The sequence below is a fragment of the Halyomorpha halys genome, unplaced genomic scaffold (assembly GCF_000696795.3).
Source record: "Halyomorpha halys isolate HHAL.00 unplaced genomic scaffold, Hhal_1.1 Scaffold75.1, whole genome shotgun sequence".
Classification (NCBI taxonomy): domain Eukaryota; kingdom Metazoa; phylum Arthropoda; class Insecta; order Hemiptera; family Pentatomidae; genus Halyomorpha; species Halyomorpha halys.
The window spans coordinates 296,132-305,445 of NW_027112173.1; the positions used below are offsets into that span (position 1 = coordinate 296,132).

The 9,314-nt window shown below is 28.4% G+C and overlaps 1 protein-coding gene and 2 non-coding genes across 5 annotated transcripts in view; 1 reads left to right on the forward strand and 2 right to left on the reverse strand.

The window, feature by feature from the left end:
* Positions 1-9,314, reverse strand: part of Gs2 (glutamine synthetase 2) — a 146,391-nt gene that overhangs the window by 79,915 nt on the left and 57,162 nt on the right. The gene's annotated exons all lie outside the window — the stretch shown is intronic.
* Positions 6,132-6,203, reverse strand: TRNAE-UUC (transfer RNA glutamic acid (anticodon UUC)). Its single transcript has one exon. It is a non-coding gene; the product is annotated as a tRNA-Glu (tRNA).
* Positions 9,241-9,312, forward strand: TRNAE-UUC (transfer RNA glutamic acid (anticodon UUC)). Its single transcript has one exon. It is a non-coding gene; the product is annotated as a tRNA-Glu (tRNA).

Here is a 9,314-nt window from a genome sequence, read left to right on the forward strand (position 1 = left end):
TGGGTGCCAGACTCGATCAAAAGCCTGTTCTACATCAAGAAAGACTCCCGAGCAGTACATTTCTTGCTCCAATGAAGACGAGACAACATCAACCAAACGATGGCATTGCTGGATAGTGGAGTGAGATGTTCGGAATCCAAACTAGTGATCTGGGATTATGTAGTTGGAATCAAGGATGAGATACAGGCGTTTTAATATGAGTTTCTCAAGGATTTTGCTCATGATAGGTAACAAAGAGATAGGACGGTAGGGGGATGGGTATTCTGGCGGCTTTTGAGGTTTAGGAATCATTTTGATTATGGATAATTTCCAAGGGTCAGGAAAATATATGGATCTGAGTACAGCATTGTAGATGTAGATGAGGAGTAGAACAGATTTGCGAGGAAGATGTTTTAGAATAATGGACGTAATTAGGTCATAACCGGGAGCTTTGCGGGAAGGAACCACACGATGGCATAGGTGGATAGTGGAGTGGGATGTTCGGAATCCAAACTGGTGGTGAAAAGAGGTTCTCCACATTATTAAACTGTACAATGAAAAAATTTTAAGAGTAATTTCATTATTAAATAACCAAAACTTCCCAAACTGCTTTAAACTCAAAACATTTGAGGAGTTTAATATTAAAATTAAATACATCCACTTCAGTAAAGCATACGTTTTTATGGAAAAATAAAATTCTAGGCCAAAAACTTGTCAAGTTTATTTAAAACTTTTAAGTTTTAAAAGTAAGTACTCAGTTAAATAGATGTTACAAATCAGCATTTTCAATACAAATTTAAATTATTTATATTAGATGCTCCAATAATAATTTTTAAATAATAATAATAATAATGTAGATTTGGCTCGAAATCGATAAATTATTTTAATTTATTTTTATACCTCCTTTCATTCCAGAATCCTTACCCACCCAAACCCATTTGTTTTTAATCCCTCATATCCTCCGAGGTGACTATAAAGAAAATGGCCACGGATCTTCTAATGTAAAGCAAGGATTATCATCTGTTCTAACATTTATCACATTTAGTTATTGTATTTTTTTTGGAAACAGTAGTAAATTTCAATAAATTAATTTTAAAAAAAACTTTAAATAGTGGACATCATGAATTTTGATAGAAAACTCATTATTTTTTCAACAGTACGAATCGTACTCACAACAAATTCTACTGAACTGAATTCAAAGAATATTTGGGCGTGATTTATAATACATTAGTAATATGAAATTAAAAATTTAAAAACATGCATGCACGATGTATGACACAAAAATAAAAAAATAAAAATGTCTAATAACTTTTTTTTAGCAAAAAACAGTTTTTTATATAAATTTTGAGAAGCTCTTAAAGAAAGAAAAAAATATGTAAAATAAACTAAAAAGGATACGGATCATTTTTTTAAAAATTATAATACAAGGTTAAGATTGATTTTTCAGTTAAATTTCTTATTAAAAATACTACTGACATAAATTAAAACGAATAAATAAAAAACAGGAATACTAATGAGCTATATGTTGTGGCTAAAAACATCAAGCATTCCATAAGAATGATTCACTAATGTGTTTAACGAGTATTCCATCTTTACTGATATTGATCTGAAGATGTTTAATATTTAGGAAGAATTAATTATATTACCTTTTGACCATTGTGCTCCAGGGAATGTATTAGAAAAAATAGTTTATTTTTAGGCACACGATTTTTTTTAACCACTATATGAATCCCAGCCTACATCTATAGCATAAAGAGAAGTACCATTAATAATTTCAAATTCATGGGCATTGTCTTTTTGGAGATCAATAAGTCAGTGAGTATCAATAAGTCAGTGAGTAAGAAGTTATACACAAGAAATTTTATTATACAAGTTGTTTATTAGTTAAATTATTAATTTATTTATTGTGTCGGGGAATAAAAAAAAGCGATTTGGAATCATTGCATCAAGACAAAGAAATGTACTTGGAATAATTTTCTATACTTTTCTTAAATTTTTGTATCTCACTTTTATAATTTATTTATTGATATTTAGAACTGTATTAAAATATATACAACAAGTAAATTTGACAATGGCATGATACAGACATGTGGAGAATCTACCCAACATGGAAGATTTAGTATCAAATGGTACGTTGAGGTCAAATGGATGACTTGATTTGTGACAAAATAAGGAACATTAAGGATTTTATGAAGGATTTTGAATTGTAAGGTATGGATACGAGAGGAATTCAATGATTTAGTGAAGCCCTATATCTCAACTCTTTAAGTCCAGAATATCAACTCCTATATCTATATATCAAATCCGTAAGTCCTTATTATCGTCATATAAATGCCTCTTTTGTAATTAGTAGGAGTTTTAGACCGTTTGTATCTTAAAATCGGATTGATTTTTTTTTCTAGGTAAATTACAAAGGTTTATAATGGAAAATATAGATTTTTAAATGAATAAAATACTTTAATATTTATCTGTCTTATTTGAATCACAATACTTACAGATGACTTAATAACCTTCGCAGAACATTCAGTTCAACTGATGAATTAACAATAGATATAGAGAACAAAAGTAATTATAATGTTTGGCGTCAATGGATCTCGATCCATATTTCACAGGTTGATAGCGGATAGTAAATTGCTTAGTGGAGCACTCTACTTAATTATGTTTGAACAAAGCATTGACTAATCAACAATTTCCCGCCACGCTAATTGTATTATGAAGTCTATTTTGGAATAAAATTCGTCTTTTCCTCATGATGGAAGACAAGAAACCAAAGTCAACTATAAAGGTGTAAATTTTGTCAAAAATTAGGTAAAAATACAAACGAAAGATATTAAATAATCTTTTCAGTAAATATTTAAGTATCGTAGATAAGTTTTTTAAAATTTATTAACACCACTAATCAAAAAATACACTGTAATCGGGTCAAATTTTCGAAGAGTAGTCGTCAACGGATCTATTCTATTTTACGATAATGCCTATAATATTTCAGGCGAGGACCTGGAATGTCCTGAAGGTTTTGTAGTATTCTAAATCATTAAAACGTTTGTTTTATAATAAACTTTAGTTTCGACAGGTAGGAAATTGTCATAACAATTTCAGAAATATAGCAACGCAAGTTTTGTTATGTACCAGCTGACCCGACATGCTACGGATTATAATAACATTTTATCTATAGGAAAAATTATTCTAATGATGGAAAAATTAAGATTTATATTCTTATACCTGAAAATATCAATATAAAAAAATATTTTTAAAAAAATGCATTCCATTGACTTCAGCACTATTATAATTATTATTAATATGTTTAGTAAACGGTGCTTTAGCTTTCCACATTAATTTTGGATGTTATTTAGTTAATTTAACGCGGGTTAAACCCCCGAAAACAGCAATAATGCTTTTTAACAGAAAAATTGCGGTTAACATTGTGTTAAGATACATACAATCTCCGTGTTTTCAATTAACTTCTTTATATTTTTCATTTTAATATTAAAATTGGGTTCATCTTTACAATCTATAAATTGGCTTGTGGCGGTTGGTAGATGCTCTAAATAAATAAATCTTTCCAAAGTGAACAGAAAAGGTGCTAAAAGTTTTACCTACGTGACACCAAGTGATCGATCACAGGGAATCTTATCTCGGCTGTTTACATTAATTCCACCTTAACTTTGAATTCGTTATCATCACTGTTTTCGACGGATTGCCCTTTTTAATTTCCCTTACCACTCAAAGTTCTCACGAAACCATCTCCGGCATTCCGTCCTATGAGAATTTTTAAATAGTATTTCTAAATATTGGGAATACACTCGCGAGGTGTCATTCTTCATATATCCAATGACTCAATATTAATATTAATAAAAAGTAAATATTCTGTGGAGTGGTGGTTTCTCTTCTTGTTGCAGATGTAGGATCGCGATTGAGTTTTTTCAAAAATTTATTTAAATAACTGTTTAGTAATTTCAGCAACAATTTCTATTTCATTACCAGCTGTATCAAGTATTTTAATTATTATAAGACAACATGATTTTTTTTCTGTTTAAGAAGGAAATTTACTTAACGGTTATTTTATGAATGCTCAATTCCATTTATGAAATGAAATGAAAAGTAGTTTATTATTTTAGTACTAGGTCCCTTTAGAAGAATTATAAGGTAATTGTAATATTACAATGACATATATTGGCCAAAAACAATTAAAAAAAAAAAAAATATGTGCCAAACATTTGAGTTTATTAGTTATATAATATTGAAAACTAGGTTCATGGAAAATTATCTACCAACCAAACAACACTTGCCCTTATTAACCTTTTTTTCCCTGGTTTTACTGAACTATGGGTGGTATCTGAATATTAACTGATGCTCGCACCAGATTTTTTTTTTTGTGCTTCAACAACTCTAAGATTCTCACAACTAGAACTAAGATTCAGTTTATAGATAATTGAACGATGAAAAATTCAAATATAGTTCAATTTTGCTAAATGTCTGTAATACCCATTATTAATTTTTTCTCTGGTTATAGTTATATTAACTGGACGAAAAAACATCTAAGATGTTTTATTTTCGATCAATTATGCAATTAATTTTTATAGTTTTTGTCTTCGGATAACATTGATACTTTTAACATTATTGAGACTAATGGAAATGAAGTGTGTTCTTAAATATTTTTGTAACAACTCAAATTGTAACAAGTTGAGCATTTGTAATCACTTTTAGAGGAAACATAGGGGACATTTTTAAATAGAATTTAATCTTTGTCAATGCACGTACTGACATAAAAACATTTTTATTTATTCCCATTAGCGTCTAGTCACAATGAACCTTTAAACGCTTAAGCATGCTAATCGGCATTTACAGAAAGTTCAATCTGTTTACATCTTTACACAGAGTGGAATTGGAATTATCTATTGCATGTGACACTAGCAATCGCACTCACGCACACAGTTCAATGACACCAACAATAATTGCGACAAATTCTTTCTAAGAATCGTAATAACTGATAATTTGAGCTCATCAGCGAGTTAATTGCCCTCCCTGTGTGACCAGGAAAAGTTTCCGCATGAGATTACAGAGATTTGACAAATATACCGCTCTCGGTGGAATTCTGGGTAGTCCTTGGCCGAGAGCCAGAAACTAGCGACCTCTATCAATGAGACGAGTAAGGACATGGTCATGAAAATATTTATATGTGAAACCATCGTCATTTTTATTCATAAGAACGGTTAGAACTTGTTTTTATTTCTTCATTAGGAGTTTGCTACAAATACCTAATTGTTGTTTTCTATATTAAAATACTTTTTAAACCCACAAAAAACTTTATAACCATTTCTGTTTTATAGATTATTTAATGCATATAATTACAACTATTAGTATATTTTTTTCATACATCTAAATTCATTAATATAAATTTCAGAGTGTATGAAGTTAATAGTGTGAATTCCGTGTTTCAAATATTAATATAATTCTCAGAATAGATACCAAAAAATAAGCTGTTTCCATAGAAACTCTTACCAAAACTTTTTTAGTTAAATAAACAAAATAATTAATAATGCTAATCAATATAATAATAAGTCTATAACTATCACAAAACGAATTTATACCCAAACTAACAAAATAATAATTGCTGGAAAATTATACTTTACTGTATACAAACAAAAAGTACACTACTTTTTTGCTAATTTTTTTAATTATTTTGATTTGATATTTCGAATATGAAAAAAAGAAATCACAATAATATATTCAACTAATGCAAGTACTCAGTTCAGGTTCTTTTATTTTTATAAACATTTTCCATTGATTGTTTTTCTTATGAAGAAATAATCTTGGAAGATATTGTGTTCGATTTACAATGTTTTTATCTTTGCTAATAAATATATTTTGTTTTGTTTCCCCATTTTTGGTATGAAAATATAAAAGAAAAAATTAAATTTAAATTGAATTTATTTGATAATCAATTCATAAAGTCTCGAGTTATATAGAATCTGGAATATAATAAAAATCAAAATAATGCCGTGGAACTGAAAGAAGATGCGTTATTTAGTAGTGTTAAATAATTCTGCAAACCATAAAATGTAAATAATACCTAAATTATCTAGCAATAACTAAATTGTCTAAATACGCTTATCTTTAAAAGAATATTGTTGGAATTAAAAAAAAATCTATTCCGATACCGGGAATCGAACCCGAGCCTCCTGGGTGAAAGCCAGGTATCCTAGCCACTAGACCATATCGGAGATATCTTAATCGTATTAATTTTTTAATCACGTATTTACAAATCAATATAATTATTAAAATAAATAAATACAACTGTTATATCACAAAATACAACATGAGACAATTTCATAAAACAATAATTTGAAAAATAAATTAATCAGTTCTATAAATTCGATCGCCTACCGGACTGCCTAATTCTTGATTTCATCTGTGAGAAAAGTTGAGTTTGTTCTAATGTTTTTTTAGTCTTTATTCAGTTTTTAATGCAAAATAATTAACATTAGGAGAAAATTTAAGACCTTTTTATCATACTATTCAAAAATTTCTCATAATTTGTCTTCATCTTTTTTCTGTTGAAGTATGAATGTACAACCGTATTTCGAAATTAGGAATCCATATAAAAATTAATTTTGGCAAATAAACTGAAATATTGAAATTTTTTGAACCATTTAAGGATAAAAATTTACTGATTAGCGTATCCGATATACAAATATATAACTTACCGAACAAAAACAAACTTCTCCGACCTCTCATTTCTGGGCGATCTCAATGTATACTGATAATATTTACTCACAGTATTTTACTTTGAGCCTTTATTATGAATGTACGTCAAATAATATGTTTATACACGCAAGCCATTGTTTCTATTCAAATACTTACATTTTATAATTCAAAGTTTTATCTTCTTTTTTTAATATAAATTATTTTAATTTATTTTTAAAAACTTAAATACTCGTATATTTCAGAAATTTTTATTTCATCAGTATATACTCCTATAATTAAAGTATAACACTCAATAAATTACTAATTTGTCTATTTTTATAATAATTGTATTAAAATTGTCTTTAATTAAGGAGCTAAAAAGTTGTTTTTATGGGATCCTCTTATTACATAAATAACATTACATAAAAACTACTTTGTGTGAATAAAATGAATTTTTTAATAAGAAATCTGAATTTTCGAGATACTGAGAAGTTCAAATAGTTTTACAAGAACATTAAAAATCTGGTAGGTTTCCAAAAGGAAGTAACCAGCTTGCGAGAATAGAACCTGACTCAGGTAAACACAAGGTATCTAAGCCAAGTCATCGTACTGGGAAAAAATATGAAACATATTTTAATAATGTATTTAGCAATAATATTGGTGTTTTATATGATTCTAAAACATTTACTGACGTTTAAAATCGATAATTATATGTTGTGCTGAATGAGGTGTGAGAACTTTTGGATGTGATGGTAATTCCAAATAATAATATAGCGAACCATAATAAAAACGTCACCATAAATAGTTGTTTCTTTATAAAAATAAAAGTTTATTTATTTTTTTATGGATACATATATTTCGCCTGAGTGACTCAAAGTAAAAAAACTGGACTCCTAGCAGAAATTGAAGTTATCATTATGAAAACTGATTTTTTTTTAATAACATAATAAATTTAAATTAAACTTTGCACCATTAAAACTATATCAATAGGAAATGTTTGCTGGTCATCCAAAAAGTCGGCAAACCATTATTACTAGACCAGAGTGTACATTGATAACCCAAAGATAACCGAAAAACGCAGAGGTGACCGATTCCCAAACCTTTGTTTAAAAATTAATTACCTCCTACTTTGACAGGAAATTTTTCCCTCTTTTCTTATTCATTTACAGTGCAAGATAAACTTATTATTAAAGTCATATGAACTATTAAACGATTTTCTTATTAAAAATATATACCATTTTACGTTGAATAACTCCCAAAAAGCATCCAAGACCCAAATGCTACTGTAAGGGAGAAGAGGAGTACCCAAACAGCCAAAAAATGTAATAATACTAAAGGAGCAAGAATAGTTCTTATTTAAAAAAATATAAAGGGGACTCGAGAAACCGTCTTGCATAGTCGACCCAATAAATTCAGGAGAATCTTCGGATTAATATCAAAAGAGTAGATCAACGGTTAAATGTCAAACCCCAGAATTATACCAATGGGAAAAATAAGGACCTTAATATATTTTGTAATATAAATACATATATTCTAATAATGAATATCTCATACTGACAATAGATTTAAATAGTCCAAAAAAGTACAAGGATCCATGAGTAATAATAGTTCGTAAGCATCAAATATATAATAAATAAAATCATAGATATATTAAATTAAGCGTTCAGGGACGGAAATTTTCCTTCTCGAAAGGCCTAGTTGTAAACTAACCTAAGGTAAGGAGATGTCAGTATTCGGGTACCTTCGGGTTATCAATGTGTAGTGTGGTCTAGTAATATTGGTTTGCCGCCTTTTTGGAGGAACTAAATATTTACTATATTAACCATATTACTTCCTATACGTTTTCAAAACCAGATAATTCTATTTGCTTTTACTTTTTCCAACATTTTTTCGCTACTCAACAATTCGTAGTTGTGGCCTTCATTTTAGATGGTTCATTCTTGAACACGTGTTTGCGAAATTTCCTTTTATTAAAAACAAACAAAACATTAAAAAAAATACAAGGTAAAATCACTTAAGCAATCCTAGTTTTATATACTATTTTCCTCACCTGCTTCGTATCCTGTTAGGATTCTTTCTTCAGTAAAATACAATGCTTTTTATATTGACTTTATTGCATCAGGTGAGACTTATTTTATAAGTTCAAAATTACTTTTTGGAATAAGTGATAGTTTCAGTTAAACTTTCGGTTCTATAAGTAACTTTGAAAATATATTAAAATAATAATAATATGGTTTTACTTTATGTTGAATGTTATATATAACCTATGCTTACGAAAAAAATGTAACTATATTCCCACAACAAATCTATAAACAGACATACATTTATTTTGTTCATTTATAAACATTTAATTTTTGATTGATATAAATATACACATATAACCGGATCACTATAACTTATTGCCTAATATTGTAATATTTATCAAGACACTAAATTAAATAAAACTATTTTAAAATGTACCGTAATTATTAATTCTGATTTTTTATTTGTAATTAAATTATACTTTTTGTTATTAAACAATAATTAAAATTGGTCTGTGTTAATGAGAAAATAAATGGATTCTACTACTCATAATCCGGTATGGTCTAGTGGCTAGGATACCTGGCTTTCACCCAGGAGGCTCGGGTTCGATTCCCGGTACCGGAATA